Source organism: Mauremys reevesii, linkage group 20, assembly GCF_016161935.1.
Source record: "Mauremys reevesii isolate NIE-2019 linkage group 20, ASM1616193v1, whole genome shotgun sequence".
NCBI classification, from domain to species: domain Eukaryota; kingdom Metazoa; phylum Chordata; order Testudines; family Geoemydidae; genus Mauremys; species Mauremys reevesii.
The window spans coordinates 5,757,781-5,776,418 of record NC_052642.1 but is presented as its reverse complement, the minus strand read 5'-3'; the positions used below and the strand labels follow the sequence as shown (position 1 = coordinate 5,776,418).

The 18,638-nt window shown below is 51.2% G+C and overlaps 1 long non-coding RNA gene across 1 annotated transcript in view; it reads left to right on the top strand.

Annotated features, from left to right (window-relative positions):
- Window positions 1-14,291, top strand: part of LOC120387259 — a 34,537-nt gene extending 20,246 nt beyond the window's left edge. Inside the window, exons 2-3 of the long non-coding RNA XR_005590080.1 lie at window positions 11,852-11,919; window positions 14,176-14,291. This is a non-coding gene — a long non-coding RNA (uncharacterized LOC120387259). The remainder of the gene's footprint in view (window positions 1-11,851; window positions 11,920-14,175) is intronic.
- The last annotated feature ends 4,347 nt before the right edge of the window (window positions 14,292-18,638 follow it).

Here is an 18,638-nt window from a genome sequence, read left to right as displayed (position 1 = left end):
TGTCTTCTGCCCCTGCTCAGACCTCTCCCAGGCCTCCGGCTGAGAACCTGGCAGCTCTGCTGTGTAATTGACACAGCATTTATCTAAATTACTGCTTTTCCTAATCCTCTCTCTGGGCAGACTTCCTGCTCCGAGGCCAGGCTTACACATGGCACGTTGACTGAGCCGGATTATTGGGCCTGCAGTTCAAACAACACGTTAAATCTGCGGGGGTGGAGGGTAACTTTGCCACTCAACAGGAGGCATGGGTTAGGTGAGCTCTGCCGGAGGAGGCGCTGGAATGAAGCAGGGCACCAAAGCCTGTCACCTGCCTGTGCAGACAAAGGAGGGATTGAGCATGCACATTGAGCGGGTTCTCGGGTTTCCCAGCTGGCCAGTTAACAGCGTACGGGGGCTGTGTAGCACCCACTCACGTGGGAACTAGGATGGGAATGGAATACACTGAACTAAATCTGACCCTGGGGCCACAGTTATGTCACCATGGCTCTGTCTCCTTGTGCACCTCAGGCCAGCCCTGGAATAGCACATGGGGGAAGGCGTAAGGGGCGAGAATATCAGAGAACCTCCTTGTGATCATGAGCACCTTGCCTTTCTTCCTTCCCCGAGTGGGGGAGAGGGGATCCTATTGCACCCTCATCAGTGCCTTGATGGCTTCCCCTCACCCCGTTACTCCTCCCCACTGGCTGAAGATGCAACAGGCTCCCTTCTAAACCCACCCCTCAATGAGTCATTGCTGAGGAGCATGTGGCTTTTCCTCCCAGGGCTCAGTGCCGGCCCCAGCCTTTGCACCCACAGCTCCTGATCACTTGTGGACAGAGGAGCGGGATGAGGGTTCAGACCTGGGTCTCCTACATGCCCATGCACTAGCCACTTGACCATCCAAATGGCTCTTTCCCTCCTGCTTGTAACTAGCTGTACAATAGGCACATTTCCCTCATGTGCCTCCATCAGTGGCTCCCTCCGTGGGCCAGCAGGGGGTGCTCTAGCGAAGGAGTAGCCCTGACCCTCAGTTGCATCTTGTATCACCTTGGCAATGCGTCTGATCATTACCAGGCAGAGATTTGGGGTCCCCAGTCCCTTCTGCACTAGAGCCTTCCCTGGGGCTGAGTTTCATGCTGTTGCCTTTGAGCTTTGCACTGTTCAAGAGGAGAAGCACAACTCCTTGAACAATTCTCTCCTAAGCACCAGCTAGCCCAGCGTAAACATGGGTTGAGAGGGGAGGCCTCAATCCAGACCCCAGGGAGACCGACAGTGATGGCAGCCACCTCAGTTGGCACTAACTGGCTCCTTTGCTACCTTCCTCTTACTGTTGTGGTGACAGCACAGAGAGTTGGGATTGTCAGAAGCCCCAGGAGCCTGGGGGGACATTTCCTACAGTGTAATGTGAGGGCACAGTGCACTGGGGGGAACAGAGAGCCCCTGAGGGCTGGGGAAACATTTCCCACAATGCATTGGGGGGAAACAGAGACCCATCCCCAAGGCTTAGGGAAACATTTCCCATAATGTGGTGGGGACCAGAGACCCCTGAGGCTGGGGGAATGTTTCCCATAATGTATTGGGGGAACAGAGAGCCCCCGAGGAAACATTTCCCATAATGCATTGGGGGAACAGAGCCCCCGAGGAAACATTTCCCATAATGCATTGGGGGGGGGCAAAGACCCTTGGAGGCCTCCCATAATGCACTGGGGAGAAGAGAGATCCCTGCAGAAACATGGCCCATGGGACAGAGGGAAGGGACAGACCTGGGTTAATTGGCTGAATAACCATCTTGTTTCCAGACCACGAGGTGTAGCTTGGGGAGGAGGGAATCACCCAGAGCAAGGGCTGCTGTGTGCTGCTGACTCCCTGCCAGCGGGCGGGGGTCGGGATGAAGGGCACCGGAACCACCGGGGGGATAAATCTAGCTGCCAGCAGGAACCTTGGGGAGTGAAGGCCTCTGAACACAGATATCCATCTCAGCCTGTGCCCCAGGCATATACGCACGGGCCCTGACATCAGCAAGGACAAGGCACGTCCAGCACCTCCCTTCTCCAGTGCCAGCCCGCAGGGCTATTTCCAGGGGTGGGTGGGGAGATGGTGTCAGATTCCTGCCCTGAACCGGCTCGGTTCAGCTCGGCTCCCTCCAGCACCAATGCAGTGCCTCCCGCTGGGCACATGCCGGGCTGATGTCTGTGCTCAGTGGCTGAACCCAGTTCCCCACAGTCCCTCTAACTCTGCCTTCCTCCTTTAGTGCATAGCAGGACTGCTGGCATTAGCATACCTTTGTACGCCCCGTGTGTCAACCGCCCGCTGCCCCGGCCAACTTGGGGCCTCGCAGCTGTAGCCTGAGAGGGGTTTTGGAGCAGCTGGTGTCTGTCACTTCACCTTCCAGCGGGACTGACCTGCCTCAGCCAGCAATTTGGGCAGGGGCTGGGGTCACATGTTCATTCTGGGGCTTGCATGTGCCATTGGTAGTGCTGGTCCCCCAACCATGTGCCTATGCAATGGGCTGGGCAGCAATTCCCGTGAACCCAGCAGCGGAATCAAAGCTTCTTGCCCAAACTCTCCCCCGACTTTAGTCAGGAATGATATTTCCCAGGCCCCATCTCTCCTTCTCCCTCTGGCTGCGAAGCTCGGTTCAGCTGCGTTCGTTCCCAAGGGCTGGGAAGTCTGCCCAGGCTGCATGTGCATGACTGAGCACTTATGCTCTTGGACGGGCTCCCTTCTCCCCTCTGTGCCCGTGACAGCTGTGGCTGGCTCAGCACGGCCGGTCATTCCAGTGCATGGTGTGTGTCGGGGGGGGGAGTGAACTGTCATCCAAGTTGTTGGCAAAGGGAACATTGTGTTGAGGAGGGAATGGGGTGCAGGGTCTGGCGAGAGCCAGCAAGCGTTGGGGGAGCTGGGAAAGACCTTCCATCTGGTGATCTCAAAGCACTTCACTAGTTAACTGTGACAGAGGGTCCATCAGTGAGGCTTAGACAGAGTCAGGGTGAGAACCCAGGAGTCCTGCTTCCCTCTGCTCTGCCACTAGTCAACTCCCCCAGGCATGGTGGGGCCAAGCAACTGCACCATTGCTCCTCCAGACCCCAGTTTGGATTATGAGCTGCAAACCATTAGGCAATGACTTAATATCCTCTCTGGCTCTCACTCCGACAGACTCCTCTGTGTGTTTGTCTGGCGTTCCCACTGTTCCATGAGGTCAGCAAATCACCCTCCCTTTTCTTTGTGTGAAATGTGTTTAGCTCACGCTAAACCTCCCCATTCAGCACCAAAGTCCATGCTCACTCTCCTGGGCGCCAGCCACCTGGCCACCAGGTTCAGGTGATCACCAGGGAGTGGGGTTGTGCCTGTGTCTGGGCAGAGACTGGGGGAGGGGAGTGCTTTTAAATGGAACATTCACAAATTCAGTCTGGGATGGGACGAGAAACCCTCCCCTCATGGAGTCTATAGGTGCCAATGAGACCAGTGCGTGGGGTGATTTGATAGCAGATAAATCCCAAGATGTCATTTCAGTGCCACGTGACTCCTACAGTCCAAACTCCATTGTACCCCATGATACATCAAATGTATAGTTGTTTGTTTTTCCTGCTGCCAGCAGAGCTCGGGGTACCTGACTCTCCTCTCACTCCTGCTGGTGCAGATGCAGGAGGCTTCTCCCTTGCACGCTCATCCAGGTGCTTCGGGGACATCCTTCGAGAGGAGGCTCAGAAAGCTTTGGGGGTGAACACAGGAGTTGCCAGACTGGCTCAGAACCGAGGACCATCCTTTCCAGTGGCCTGTCTCTGACAGTGGTAGCACCAGATGCTTCAGAGGATGGTGTAAGAACCCCTCCCCACACTGCAGCAGATGGGGGAGAATCTGCCCCCTACATTAGCTCTCATCCTGGTCTCTAATAGCTAGAAGTTAATTAATTAATCACTTGGCGATTGCCTGTTCTGTTCATTCCCTCTGAGACACCTGGCATTGGTGACTGTGAGAAGACAGGATACTGGACCTTTGGTCTGTCCCATTATGGCCATTCCTATGTTCTTATGCTACCTAGTGGGACTCAGGAGAACTTGGTTCCGTTCCCAGCTCTGACACTGCTATGCTGGGTGACCTTGGGCAAGTCACTTTCCTCCTTGTATCTGTTTCCCCACCTGTAAAATGGAGATAATGATACCCACCTCCTTTGAGAGCTACGGCTCAAAAGTGCTATAGACACCACAGATGGTATTAAGATTTAATATCCCTGCCAAAGTTTTTGTAATCATTAGTTATGATAATGGTGTATAGTCTTGGTAAGTGTTCATTTGGGTTCATTGCCAAGAGTTTTATTTATTGTGATACAGGGGATGGTTGAGAATAGGATGCGTGGCGGGATGTTGGAGGACTGATGAGGGGACGTTAGGGACATGCATATTAGAGGATCGGGCGTCTGCTGCGTGGGGCTTAGTGCAGTCAGGCAGTTTCAAACGCAGCTGGCAGGTTGTGTGTCTAACTGGCAAGGGCCATGCCTGGCATTGCAAGATTTGCATGCACAACTGGGGCAGATGCGCGTGCAAATCTCATGAGCCGTTGCACGTGCCCAGGGTAGAAAAGCTCCTTTTACAATCATTAAATCGTTATCACAGGAGTTCTACGCCTCGCTCCAGGTGTGCCACGATGAAGTCTAGCAGGCCACCACCAGCTCAGAAATGCCAACTGTCATTAACACATTCTGAGCAAGATTCTCCTAAATCAGTGGGAGCCCCAGCTGTGCATCCCATGAAGAGAAGGGGACCCTTAATGTGTCTACACGTCATGATTTCTCTATGGTCAGAAAGTGGATGCACTTCTGTTGGAGCATTGGAGTACTGCCAAACTCACGAGTGCCAAAATCCAGAGCCAGGCCTCAGAAAATCACGAGATTGACCTAAAATTCATAAGATTTTTTTTTAAATAGTAAATTTTGGGGTCTCTTATTTGCCTTCTGGATTCTCAGTCTTCTAGGATCCACTTGCTTCACACTTCCAGCCGTCTCTTTGCAGCCACGGGGGTTAAACATGGGCTTACGGCACAGAGTATGGCAAGCTGAGCTGTAATTCTACAGCGCACCAGAGTGCCATACGCTAACTGTCTGAGTGGACCCTGTTGCTGCACACTAAAAGTTCCCTAGCGCACTTTGACCTACTGCTGTTTGCTGGGGGCGTGGGGTTAAATAAAAGCTGAGATTCCCCTGCAATCTCTTAAATCCAGCAGCTGGGAGTGGGGGGAGAGGGGGTAGTTAAAAACACCAAACATTGCAAGACTTGTGATCAAACCGCAAGGGTTGGCAACACTGCGTTTCTCTATCTGTTCATTCATCTGAGCTTTGAATGCAGAGAGAAGTACCCCACTCTTCCCACTGACATAAAAGGCGTTGCACACATGAATGGGCGTTGCACACATGAATGTCAAGGAGAACCCGCCAGTTACGGTAATTCCATAACAAATGGGCGTCGCACACATGAATGTCAAGGAGAACCCGCCAGTTATGGTAATTCCCGTGTCAGCGTTATGGTACAAGGTCTGCCTGACATGTGCCATGGCAGAAGAATCTGCCGAGGGAAGGCAGAACAGTAGTTCTAGGAACCAGTCATTTCGCTGTTCCTAATTTTTCAGAATGACTTGTCCGAGATAATCTCTGAGTGATAACATGGCTCGGAGCAGAGGTCAAAGCTAGCACCATTTTAGCTCGCTCTGATTTATTATGAATGAATTATTGTTGTTTACTTGTATTATCGGAGAGCCGAGGAGCCCCCTTCCTGGACGAAGACCCCATGGTGCTGTCCAAACACACAGCAAAAAGACAGTCTCTGCCCCAAAGAGCCAACAAATGGATACAGACAGAAGGGGGAATACAAGGAAACATTGGTCAGCCTGATAGGCAGCGGGTTTGAAAATTCTGACCAATCTTCCAGGGCTTTGTCAGTAAATAAAGGCTAATAAGAGGCAGGAAAAGTCAGTACTAAGTCTCAGCTTCATTTCCCAAGAACACTGATCCTTCGCTGGTCCCACTGACGCTGGGAGGAGCATCAGAAGAAATCCTCCGTTACGTACCTGTTCGTAGCGTCTGAACGTGGCAAGGATTGAAGGCAAGAGACAGCTTTCTAGATGGGGTAACTCAGTCCCCTAGAAGGGACAGGGGGTATAAAGCCAAACACTGGATTCTTCACTGAACGTAGGTGGGCTCAGGTGACCGGGTCTCTCACACCTCATGTGTCAGGGCATGAGGTGGGGTCCAGACAGAACTTCCCCTCTGGCGTGTCGCAGAATTAGGTGCCTTGTGCGTGTTTTACATCTTCCCCTCCAGCACCCAAACCTGGCCGCTGTCAGAGAGCAGAGCTGAGTCCTAGCGGCAAAGCTCAGCTCCGGAGTAGCAGCCCCTCAAAAGCGGGGAGGTTTGGATCCAGTTTGGGCCCATCACTAAAGATGGGGATAAGGACACTTCCGCCCTCCCCATGGTGGGTTGTGAGGCTCAGCTCCGCTGTGTTTGTAGATGGCTTTGCAACTCTCAGATTGCAGGCCCGGCGGAGGCACCGAGCAGGATTAATTTCTTGTCAAGTTCTCTATAAGCTCAGTTCTGCAGCCAGCATAGATGATGCCTGCAAGTGGCAGTATTAATAAACAGGGTCTGAAATGAATGACACTGTTTGTAGCTGGGGTCTGGATGTCCGGAATTGGGGCTCGAAGGGCAGCATGGACAGAAACACCCCTCTCCCCACCGCCAGCTAATCCACGTCAAGATGGGTGAGTGCTGCCCTCCGAAAGGGACTGTCAGGTTGCTGTCTGGAGAGCAGACCCGGCGAGGCAAGAGGGGTTACAGCTAAACAAGCAGCCCCGATGGAGGTGCTGGGATGTGGAGTGGGGTAAAGCTCCTTCGGGCCTCCAGAGTTCCAGAGTGAGGAAAGGGAAAAGGATTTAACCTTTTTCCCACTGATTAATTATTCGTTCTCTAATCCTCTGCCCCTGAAACGTGACCTGCTTGGGAACCAGCAAAGCCTGTAATGAATTCGGATTTATTAGCTGAGGTCCGTACAGGGCTCTGATCATGCCGAGCGCTGTATAAAGCCTGAATACCGGCACTAAGAGATGGCGGTGATGAGCATTCTGGGAGATCCGAAGGATGTGTCTGCACTACGACTGCTGTAGGGCCGCACTATAGGTGCTTCCCGGGGGAGGGTTCCGCTGATGCCGTTAATCCATCTCTCTCAGAGGCGGGAGCTAAATTGACAGATTTCTTCCGTCGGCCTGGCTGCATCTACGCTGGATTCTATTTTGATCTAACTACGGTGCTTAGGGCATGACATTTTTCACAACGTAGCTAGGTCAATGTAATTCTGATGAATAGAGAGAGCCTACTGAGGACTCAAGCATCCCACCCTGGAGGAAGAAATCTACGTGTCTACACACATCATGCATTTTTGGCCCCACTTTGGGCTTGTGTACATGGGGACACTCAGGAAAGTTAAGATGAATTAGCTAAAGGTGTGACGTTAAAGCGCAGTAAACCCCTGTGTGGACGCTCTTATTTAGACGTAACGGGCTTTAACTTCAAACCTAAGTTATTTCCTCTGACCTTTCCCATGAAGCTCCACCCATCTGGGAGGTAAAGAACAACCTGATCAAGACATTTCAAATCCCCTCACTTCCATCGCAGCAGGAATCTTAATCAGTCGCAGCTTCAAAGAGCTCTGCTGGAAACAGGCTGAGACAGTCACTTGCTATTTACCCTGCATCTCTCTAAGGTCTCTGTGCAGCTCTTATCAGTGTCGCAGGCTCACTTTACATAGGACTTTGCTTCATACGTGCCCTAGAGGAGAAAAAACAGCAAGCCCTTGTTGCCCTGGGAATCTCTGGCTTCTGCTTTCTTTCTTGGCATTTACACATTTATCCTGCAGTAAAACTATCTGAGCAGGAAGAAGAACCTTGTGTCACTCTTCAGACCCCATGTGGCTGAGCAAGCAGCAACAGAGGCCTAAGGATGCCCTGGTGCTCCAGGCCAACCTACGTTGTAGATGTAGGGCAGGCCTTAGTAAAGCTGGAGCTAATGAGCCCCATCTGGTTTGATTGCCAGGGTGAATCAGCAGAATAGCCCTGGACCTCCACACAGCGTCCTAAAGCCTGACATCTGCTTATTTCCTCCCATAACGCATCTATATAGGGAGAGTGGCCTTCATGTGGGAGAGAGGCCAAGAGTGCCTGTGACATGACTAGTTCATGAAAAGGTAAAGTTAAAAGAAAGGAAACAGGGCCCTAGAGACCAGTCCTCCCATTGAGGTGTGATTTACCCTCCTCAGGGAAGTGCTCTAGTCTGCAGAACGTAGTCCACAGAGTCTTATTAAGATACCTGTATGCAGCCAGAATGGAGAGGAGCTTGATTTTTTTCCTGGACAGATTACAAGGTGTTATTAGACTTGTTTTGAAGCTCACCGGTGACAGCGCAATTGCTGAGGAGCTTGCGGTGATAAACAATCTCCTCAAAACAGCTGTGGGCCTGCCCCATCAGTTATGAATCATCATCATTTATTATTATTACACACGCATACAAGGTGCCCATCCCCATGGTATCTGGGTGCACGTGTGAGAGTTTTGTTGGCCAGCGGAGTGACTGTTGCTGCTTGGATTGTGACTTCTGTGAGTGTGCCAGCCCTTATGGCTAGCTCCGCCTAGAATGGGACGACGAGGGGCTGGTGTATAAAACACAGCGAGGCGTACGTGTTGTGTTGCGTAGACAGTGCAGGTGTATGTTGTGCCACTGTGGAAGATAAATATGTAGGATTGAAATTAGAACTGGTTGAAGGTGCTGTTCTGTTGACATCCCTGCTTACAGCAGATCTGGCCGTACTTTCACATGACAGGTGAAGGAAGCGGGTTGGTATGGTGGTCCACAGCTGGGACAGGTGACTGCTTGACCCCTGTAAGCCTGGCAGATCCATCCCTTTGGGAAGTGAGGATGATGTACGAATCACCAAGGTCTCTCATCCAAGTGTTGATCTAGCTCAATCGTGCTTAGCTTGGGAGATCTGACTGGTTTGTAATGATAAAACAAGCTGTGTATTACTGCAAAGACCTGGAAGGACTCATTGTTGCAACTCTTCCATTATTTGGTGTTTTTCATGAAGGCCCAGCTGTTGGAATCAAGTTATTACCTGAGAATCTCAGCTTTCATTACAGCGACACACCAGCTTTGCTGCTGTTAAGGTCAGGAACTCCTTTCTGGTGCTGAAAAAATAAGCTCCTGGCCACCGTGGGTGCAGAAAAAGCTTGAAAATGTGACTCCTAAGCTCACTAATGACAGGAGGCAAATGAAAAGAACGTCTAATACTTCATAGTTTAAAATCATTATTTTCAAGATCGTCTCGTGGGTTTTAGGACCTGATCACAATTTTTGAACATTTAGGGTTGGCAGCACTGCCAGGCCGGATCTGGTGTAAACAGACGGAGTTGTGCTGCAGTCAGTGGAGCTACACCGATATTTACATCAGCTGAAAATCTGGCCCACCCTAACACATGGATCAGCTGAGCGCAGAGGATAACACGGTTCTTGCATGTTCCTGCAGCTTTACCTGTGCATGCCCAGAAACAGGGGATTTGGGTTGAGCACAGCAATAATGGACAAAAGCTTTGCCCCTGTTCTTTAGTAACACAAACACACAGGTCTCCTCAGTGACTCAGGCCAGATCTACACTAAAATATTAGGTCAACCCAACTACGTTGCTCAGGGATGTGAAAAATCCACACCCCCGAGTGACGTAGTTACGCCAACCTCAGCACCAGCAGAGACAACGCTAGGCCGACAGAAGAATTCTTCAGCCAGCCTCGCTGTTGCCTCTTGGGGAGCTGGATCACCTACAGTGACCGGAGAACTCCTCGTCGTTGTAGCGAGGGTCTACCCTGCACATGGGCTGCTGTAGCCGTGTAAGTGCAGACATAGCCTATAGGAGGCAGGGAATTTGTCATCTTCCTTTGTTTCTCGTGGTGCCCAGGGAATTCGTTCTTGTTTGTTTGAAGCACCACTCACTCCCGTAGAAAGCAGCGACTCTGGCTCATCTTTGTGCTGCTTGGGGATGGGGGTTAAATAATTAACAGGAAATCTTGAAGGGTGTGTGTCACAGGCATGGCTACCCTGTCAGAGGTGTGGTTGCTGACCTAATGTGGCTCTGCCTCTGCTCCCTGCTTCAGTTTCCTCCTCACTGGTGAGCCCCCACACAGGCTGGAGGTGGTGTCCTCGCTGAGCCCTCTGGCCAAGTGACTCACTCAACCTTAACCCCTCCCAGGGTAACAAAAGGCCAAACAAACAAGGTTCTGCCACCCGCTGGGCCTCTCTGCAGCCCACCCTGCGGGCTCAGCTCCAGCCCTCCGGGCTCTCTTCCAGTCCCTCTGCTCTGGGACAGAGCCCTGACTCCCGGCTGCTTCTCTGGAGCCCTTCCAGACCCGGCTTCAGGACCTGCCACAGCAGCCCACATGCTCCCTGTGGTTGCTCCCCAAACTGAGCCCTCTGCCCTTTTAAAGCCCAGGTGTTTACCGGGCTGTCACATGACCCCATTAGTCCCACCCCTTCAGGCTGGGAAGCAGCTAATTATGGCCCAGGCAGGGCTGGTCCACTTTCCAGACTGCCTGTGGCAGTGCGGCCGCACTGCGATCAGAGGTGTGATGGCAGCATGGCTAAAATGACCAGGAACGACAGTGGCATGGCCTTCAGCCCAGGTACAAGCAGGCCGGGAACCCTAGGTATGTACTGTGTTTCTAGCCCACGCTTCTGAGTCTTCACTGCTATTTTTTTAGCTGCACTAGCCAGATTAAAGCTAGCATGGGTAGATCTACCCAGGATGCAACCACACCTCTGACAGCAGCGTAGCCCACCCAAAACTCTTCCCCCTCCTTGGATGTATTGCTAAAGAGGAGAGTGAAGCGGCTAAGTAGTAGGATGTCGGTGAGCTGAGAACCCAGGCCAGGTTCCCAGGAGGTTCACAAACTGGGGCTGAGTGTTGATGCAAGTCTGGGGCGATATCTTCCCAGCACAAAATGGGTGGTTGTACATGGAGATAGCTGTCGTGCTGTGAAATCCCAGAGGCAAGGCCCAGGGCATTTTACTCCATGCAGCTAGTTGAGCTCAACACTGGGTTGACTGTGTTGCGAGATGGGGCTTGTAGGGCTGACCTCAGCTAGCTACATGACCTTCCACTGTTGCGCGGTTTCTAAACTCAGTTGACATTCACTGCAAAGTCAATAAAGTTCTTGCAGAAAGTACAAAGTGTGTTAGATTCTGATCAGGAGTCAGGATGGACAAGAGTGGAATTCTGCTGTCTCGGTTCACCAGAGTTCAGCAGTTGCTCGGGTTAAAGACCTCAATCGCTGAGTGGGAGCAGGCGGTATAGAGCTCAGCAGAGCACAAACCAAGAGTGATAGGGAGAAGAAAAGTCACGGAGGGGTTGAGTCATACAGAGAGCTGGCTGGAAAGACCAGTTGGCCGGGATTGGCTTTCAGATGTGCTCCCACACCCAGTTCCTAATGGACCTGCATGTCCACATCACGAAACCCAGCCTCACTATTGGCTCTCACTGGGATTCCCGCTGGTGGCTTAGCGGAGAGGTCACGGACTGATGGGCCGTGGTGAATGAACTCCCACCACATGCCGCCACGTAGGCCTGGCCCATCAGCGGGGACACCATGTGGAAAGATAGCCGTGCTGCTGCCCAGGCTGTGGATAAATGAAGGGCGTTGGTTTCAAGGGCTGTTGAGGCGGCATCAAAATACATTTTATTTTTAAGATAAAGCCCAACCTTGTTCTGAGCGCAGGGGAAATCCACCCCCAACCCACCAGAGGGAGGACCAGTCTGGAACTCATTCCGTTCCCTCTCTGTTGCAGATCGCCAGTGCGTGTGGTAGGAGTGCCCCGAACAGGAGCTACCAGGGCTTGGCTGTGCTGGCATTGAGGTAGGTGCAGTGGCCTGGCGTATTTCACAATACCGGCTCATCACACAACCGCAGTCCCGCCGCTGTGTTGACAGTAGTGGCGGGCAGACTCCCCAATTTTGGGAAGCTTAATCGATTTGGCCGCAAATCTTCTGAGAGCCCCAGGCTCAGAAATGCTGTAGGGGTTGTGATCCTGGTAAGAATCCCAGGGCTTCTACTTTGTGAGGTGCAGAAGGGCAGGAAAATGACCCAGACAAACCCAAAGCTCAAACAAGCTTCTTTGATTGAGTGTTCAGTCAGGTTCGTATTTGATCAGAACCAGTGCAACATCCTTAGTGGACACAGCCACCTTTCCTGAACACACAATGTACGGACATTCATCTCCTCAAAACTTCACCATCACTGAAGTCTGCAGGCGTGGTCTGGTTCTGCGCAAGCTCTCTTTCTCTTGTGATATGCACTGACAATGCATACACACGGGTCAACCAGCCTCTGCCCTGAAGACCTTACACTGGCAAACAGAGGCCAGGCTACACTAGGAAAATTAGAGGTGGGAATAACGTGGTGTGTATTCCTCTCTCTCCGTTCTTGCTCCCCTTCCTCTTATCCAGCTGCATGGATCTGAGATTTAGCCATGTGGCTTAAATGGATTAAAAAGTAGTAACGCTGCGTCACAAAGGTTACATCTGGACTTTCCCAGATTTGGGCCAGGGCTTTGATTTGGCTGATTATTGACGAAAGCTGTGAAGGCTGGAGCCTGATCTAAACTTTCCCCAGGTCACAGGGGAAAATCTGGGTCCGGGGCTTTGGTTTGTGCCTTTCGCTGGAAAATATCCCCACCCACCAGGAACCTCATTCACACAGAGTTAAGGAATCGCAAGTCTGTTACCTCAGAACACCACAGTAACTGAAAAACAAGGAAATCCCAGAGCAACTGTCTCACCCAGCACAATGCCAGACCCAGAGCGTCTGCCCACGACCATCAACACACTTAGCACTCCTAACAAATTCACTGTCACCATCTGCACCCTCAGTGCACACCGCAAAGTAATGACAAGCCAACCTATTACACTTCCTAGGACTGATTCCATTGCATAGCTTGATTACGATTAAAAGTACTGTACTAATAAATAAAAAATGACCACATGAATTAACTCACATTAGTGATGCCTTAGATTTTGCTACGGGATAAAACTTTCAGAGGCACCTAAATGACATAGGAGAATTTCACCAAGACTTAGACTCCTATGTGCAAAGTGACAGACACCAGGGGCCAGATTTTTAAAGGTATTTAGGCACCTAAAGATGGAGATAAGCACTTTGGCAAGGTGTTCAAAACCCCCATTGATTTCAAGCCCAGGTGCTTAGGTACTTATGAAAATTCTACTAGGTGCCTATTTGACAAAGGTATTTAGGCACCCGACAACGCAATCTGGCCCTAAGAAGCCAAAGTCTCAGTAAAAGTCAATGGGAGGTAACAGGCCCTAACTGACTTAGGCCACTCACACTCTAGGAGTATATTTTGAGGCATTTATCTGCCAGAGGGATCGGAATAGAAGGCCAGAGCCATACGGTACATTACAGGAGAAGGTGACGAAAGGGATAAAAATCACCATAGCCTCCCCACACACCACGCCCCCTCCTCCTCCTTTGTTGGCCTGGCTCATTCAAACCGGCTCTGAGAGATCCTGTGGGTGCCATTGTCTGTCACTATCTGTCCAGTGCTCTGACGGGCCTGGGGCTGAGAGGTGCCGAGTGCTGCCGGCGTTGTGAGCACTCAGCACCCCGGCGGCCCGGTTCGCAGTTCGCATTTCACGGTGCTGTCGGGGGAATGTCTGGATCGTCTCAACCAAGTTCTGAGACCGGAACATCTGGAACCTTCCATTTCCCCTGACGTTTGGGATGCAGCGTGCCGGGGTCGCACAGACTAGTCTGGCAGGTACCACAGTGATCTTCCTGCCTCTGATGCATTCCGGGTGGATTATAGCCCTGTCCCTCTGCCATCATGAGGCCTGTGTTATTTAGCCTGGCCTGGAATGCAGCATGCAAGTGAGATAGGAAACAGAGACCAAGCCCTTGGTTCAACAGCAGGCACCGGAGTTCAGTGTTTTTACCGGGTTACTGTGAACCTTTAACACACTAAGCATAATGTGAAAAGCAGGGCCTGGCCCATGCCTAGCTGCTGTGGAATGTGCCTCTGGCTGAGGAATGCACCAGGACCTGATCCTGATCCCATTAAAGTCAATGTGAAAATGCCCTTTGCTTGTGGTGGTACAGGATCAGGCTGCTGCAGAAGAGAGAACTGCTCCCCCCTCACCCAGGAGAGAGAGCCCCTGTCTGGCTATGAAGCTCAGAGCACACATCACCCGCAAGCCCTGGCAATGTGAGGGGAGGGATCCGTAGGAGGGTAAATAAGAACTAGCTGAGGAGCCAGGAGATGCTTGCTCCCTCAGTGACAAGTATCTGGCTCAGGTATGGCCCATCACCAGCCTCGCTGTCTTTCATGGATTTCTCCTCACAACCCCCTGTGAGGCAGGGCTGGGCTGGTATCCCATTGTCCAGAAGAGGAACCGAGGCCCAGAGACACTGACTGGCCTGCTCAAGGTCACACGGGAAGTTTGTGGTAAAGCAGGAACTTGAACCAGGCTCTCCCAAGTGCCAGACTAGTGCTTCACCCACGGGCTCATGCTTTTCTCCCAAACAGTGCCCCCCCCCCCCCTAAAATCACCCACCCATGCTCAACAGTCCAAACTTGCACCACATCCAGCAGCTACAGCTAATCCCATGGCTTTAGATGAAAGCCACCCCCTTTCCTCCATGGCAAATCCTGCATATTAATCTCCCTGCCATCACCCAAACACATTCTCCCAGCCCCCAGCGTGGCTGGCCCCAGGCCAGTTCCTAGCACATTCCAAGGAGGCCACATTCCAGAGTCTAAAACCACTTTTACCATCTTGATAAACAACTCCACAGAGCGCATGAGAAAGCTTTGGCCTCCTCTGACGAGATGACCCCCAAACTCCTTTCTGTCCTGCCCAGCACAGAAGAATCAAACGGTTTCTTGTTTATGTTCATTTCCTCTCTCTCCCCCTTTGTCTGGAAGCTCATTGGGGCAGGAACAGTCTCTCAGGCCTGGTCTGCCCACAGACTAGCACCAATTTGAGGCCTTGCAGCATTCTACCTGTTTTAACTTCAGGTGTGATTTGAAACCACTTTTATTACATTAGGGCAAAAGATTACATAGACACTTGTATTTTGGTTTAAACCAGGCTTATGGGGAGTTAGTTTACCCTTGGTCTACACTACAAAGTTTTGCCAACATAGCTATGTTGGCTACAAGTGTGGGGGAAAATCACCCTCCCTAGCCTACATAGCTGTGGCATCAAAACCCCTGTGTAGACACAACACTATTAAGAGAAGTGTGTTTTGAGAGCATAGCTAATGTTCAGGGAGGTGGTGTGGCTATGCCGGCAGAACTACTTTTGTGGGCCTATCCTGCATTTCCACTAGGGAGCCTTGCCAGCAAAGCAAAGGCTCTGTCGTGCAGACACGCCCCAAAATCGATGTAAGAACAGATTTGAGCTGAACTGAACTATGCCACTCTTAAACTGAAACAGGAGTGTCAACACAGGGGGTTGCTCTAATTGGATCTAAATTAGTATGTAGAGAAGGCCTGCATTTCAGCTTGAGTGGCTCATTCTGATTTGGTTTCAGAGTAGCAGCCGTGTTAGTCTGTATCCGCAAAAAAAACAGGAGTACTTGTGGCACCTTAAAGACTAACAAATTTATTTTAGCATGAGCTTTTGTGAGCTGCAGCTCACATCCGAAGAAGTGAGCTGCAGCTCACGAAAGCTCATGCTAAAATAAATTTGTTAGTCTTTAAGGTGCCACAAGTACTCCTGTTTTTTTTATTCTGATTTGGCTTCATCCAGTCAAAAAAAATTGCATGAAGTTAAACCAAAATGTGTCCCCATGGGGCTGTGAGCCAGTTTAACTAAACCAGTTTAACAACCTGATAAACCAGTGCCACTTGGGTGTGTAGACAAAGGCTCATTGTGTGTGTGTACAGCACCTGGTGCAATGGGGGTCTCATCTCAATTCGTATATGTATATAATATAAGTGCTACTGTAATATATAGGACCATTGACACACTTGCTCATTGACGCATGGGGGTGACACCGATGCACTGTGGCCATGGCAAGCTGCAGAGTGGAAGAAGGGAGACCCAGCATGTGCAGGAAGCCTGATCTCAGAAGGCTGGGCGTTGAGCATGGCAAGTTGTGTCACAGCCAAGTGCGTGTCGGTGAGATCCATCAGCCTGGCTCATTTTAATCAGGGGAAGGAAGTTCTATGGATGCCGCTAGTGCAACGGAAGGGCAAGGGAGTGAGAGAACAGGGGTGCCCTCAGTCTGAAAAACAATACACGGACCCAGCTGTGGAGATGAGGCAGGGAGAGCTAATGTGATGAATGTGCAAATAAGCCACATCAGTTGCTCTAGGCCAGGCGGATGATGGATAATATTGTACCTTGATGTAGCGCCATTTATCCTGAAGGCTCTCAGATCATTTACATACTGTACATAGACAGGAAGCACGTTGCACGCCACTGCCAGTTTTATAATGGAAGGCGGCAGCTGTTTATCTGCACGTAGGCCAGGAAGCAAAGCAAAGAATGCCATTTCTTACCGACACTGCAAAGCATTACAGGGAGGGAAGGTGCTAATTACCCAGACAGAAATATAACCAGGACACTGCATGTACCGTACCACTCCATCCTGTTTCAATGAGCACACATGGTCATCAGCTTTGTCTCATCTGCCAGTCTTAGGTCTTTGCCCTGAATTTCCTGCTGGATTAGGTCAGGCCCTAGTTACGTGGATGTGCTTTTTGTGCAGTTTGTTTGGGACCTAGAGGTTTGAGCAGAGATGAGGGCTCATTCCGCTGGGCATAGTACCTACAGTGATAGCAGTCTCTTCCTTGAGGTGTTTACAGTCGAAATAGACAAAATAGACAAAAGGCAGATCCTGAAAAAAAATATTTAGGCTCCTATGGCCCTTTCATTTCAGTGGCAATTAGGAGTCTGAGGATCTGGGCCAGAGAGTCTTAAAGGCCAGATTTTCCAAGGCGTTGAAGTGTCTAAAGATGCATCTAGGTGCTTCAAAAGTGCCAAACTTCCATTAATAGGCACCTAAATATCTTTGAAATCTGGCCCTAAGTGACTTGCCCAGGATAGCATCTGTGGCAGAGCCAGGAATCCAACCCAGATCTTGTGGGTCTCAGTCCAGCATCTTCACCACAACCCCATCCCATCTTGGCTGGTCTGTCTTTGGCCCATGGAAGTTGTGCTACCTGGCCAAACCTAGAAGTCAGCAGTCCTCTAGCAATGATGCACTGGGTTGCTGCCCTGCATACCCCCCCACTTTTCTTTTGTCAGCAAATCCTCAGCTTATGCCGTGCCACTAGGCACACAAGTAGGGGGTGGGACCAGCTCCCCAGAGGGGCAGCGCTTGGTGGCAAGGATCATCCATCACCCTGACTGTGCTCGCTCCCCCAGCACCCACGGTATTGCCTTGATCCAGCTGGCAGAATCTGTGCTGTTCACCTCCGCCATTCCACCCATCTGTCTGCCTGAGCCCCTTCACCTTGTGCCATCCGGGACCACGTGCTGGACAGTGGGGTCAAAAACCAGTGGCTGTAAGAGAGGAGCATCCGGACACTAGGGCTTTGAATGAGTGTAGGGGCAGGTTTCAGGCTGGGTGTGAAGGAGGAGGAAAAATCCTATTTGGGGTTCACTCCTCCAGCGGGGGAGTGGTAGAGGGGACACTGCTGTGGTTACTTCTATTACTTGGGAAGCACTAAAGGCCTGGAGGAGCTGGGCCTCAGATACTACAAAGACAAGGGCCATGGAAGTACCTGAACAGGTGGCCTGTGGGATTCAGTGCACTGGTGATACAATGAATCACCCGCCTCCAGGACCCCACAATCGCAATCCTGATCTCCCTGGCTACCTGGGACACCTGTAAATGTGATCAGTGCACACAGTGCTATCGGTGGGTTCCCAGTTCCACTCGCCCCCCGAAGGGCTCCCCGAACACTCAGGCCCTAGCAGAGGAAGCGAGACACACTGAGGTCAGCTGTCCTCAGCCAGCAAAGGTCAGTCTGACAAAGCAGGCTCCGTCATGTGTCTGACGCAGTGGGGATTCAGCCACGAAAGCTCATGATCCAATATGTCTGTAAGGTGCCACAGGACTCTGTCGCTTTTTACTCTGACAAAGGGGGCTCGGAAACTCGCAGGCACAAGAGAGCTGTTCAGAGCTGCCTTTGCTGTCCAGGTGTGTGTGCTGGAAGGCATCCCCTTTGGAAGAGTGGAAAATCCACCAGAAACGCCCCGGAGGGACAAAACTGAGGCGATTACCCTGCCGCAGTCCAGCACTTACACACAGATAGGGACAAGCACTGAGCTACCACAGATCTCAGGGATAGATTATTTTTAAAAGTAATTAGTGTCTTTTTTTAATTCTCTGGCTCCCCCATGAGAAAAAACGGTGCAGTGCAGCTTTCAACCAGCACTGCTGCTGGGGGGGGGGGGGGAGAAGAAATATACTACGGCCCATGATCTTTTTTTACCCTCTTTTCCTTGTGGTTGCAGTGCAGCAGATTCCTTTCACTCCTCCCTCGAGCCTTACACTCTTTCCTTCATGTGACCCTATTCTCTGTCCCTCTCCCCCTTTGCTGTGAG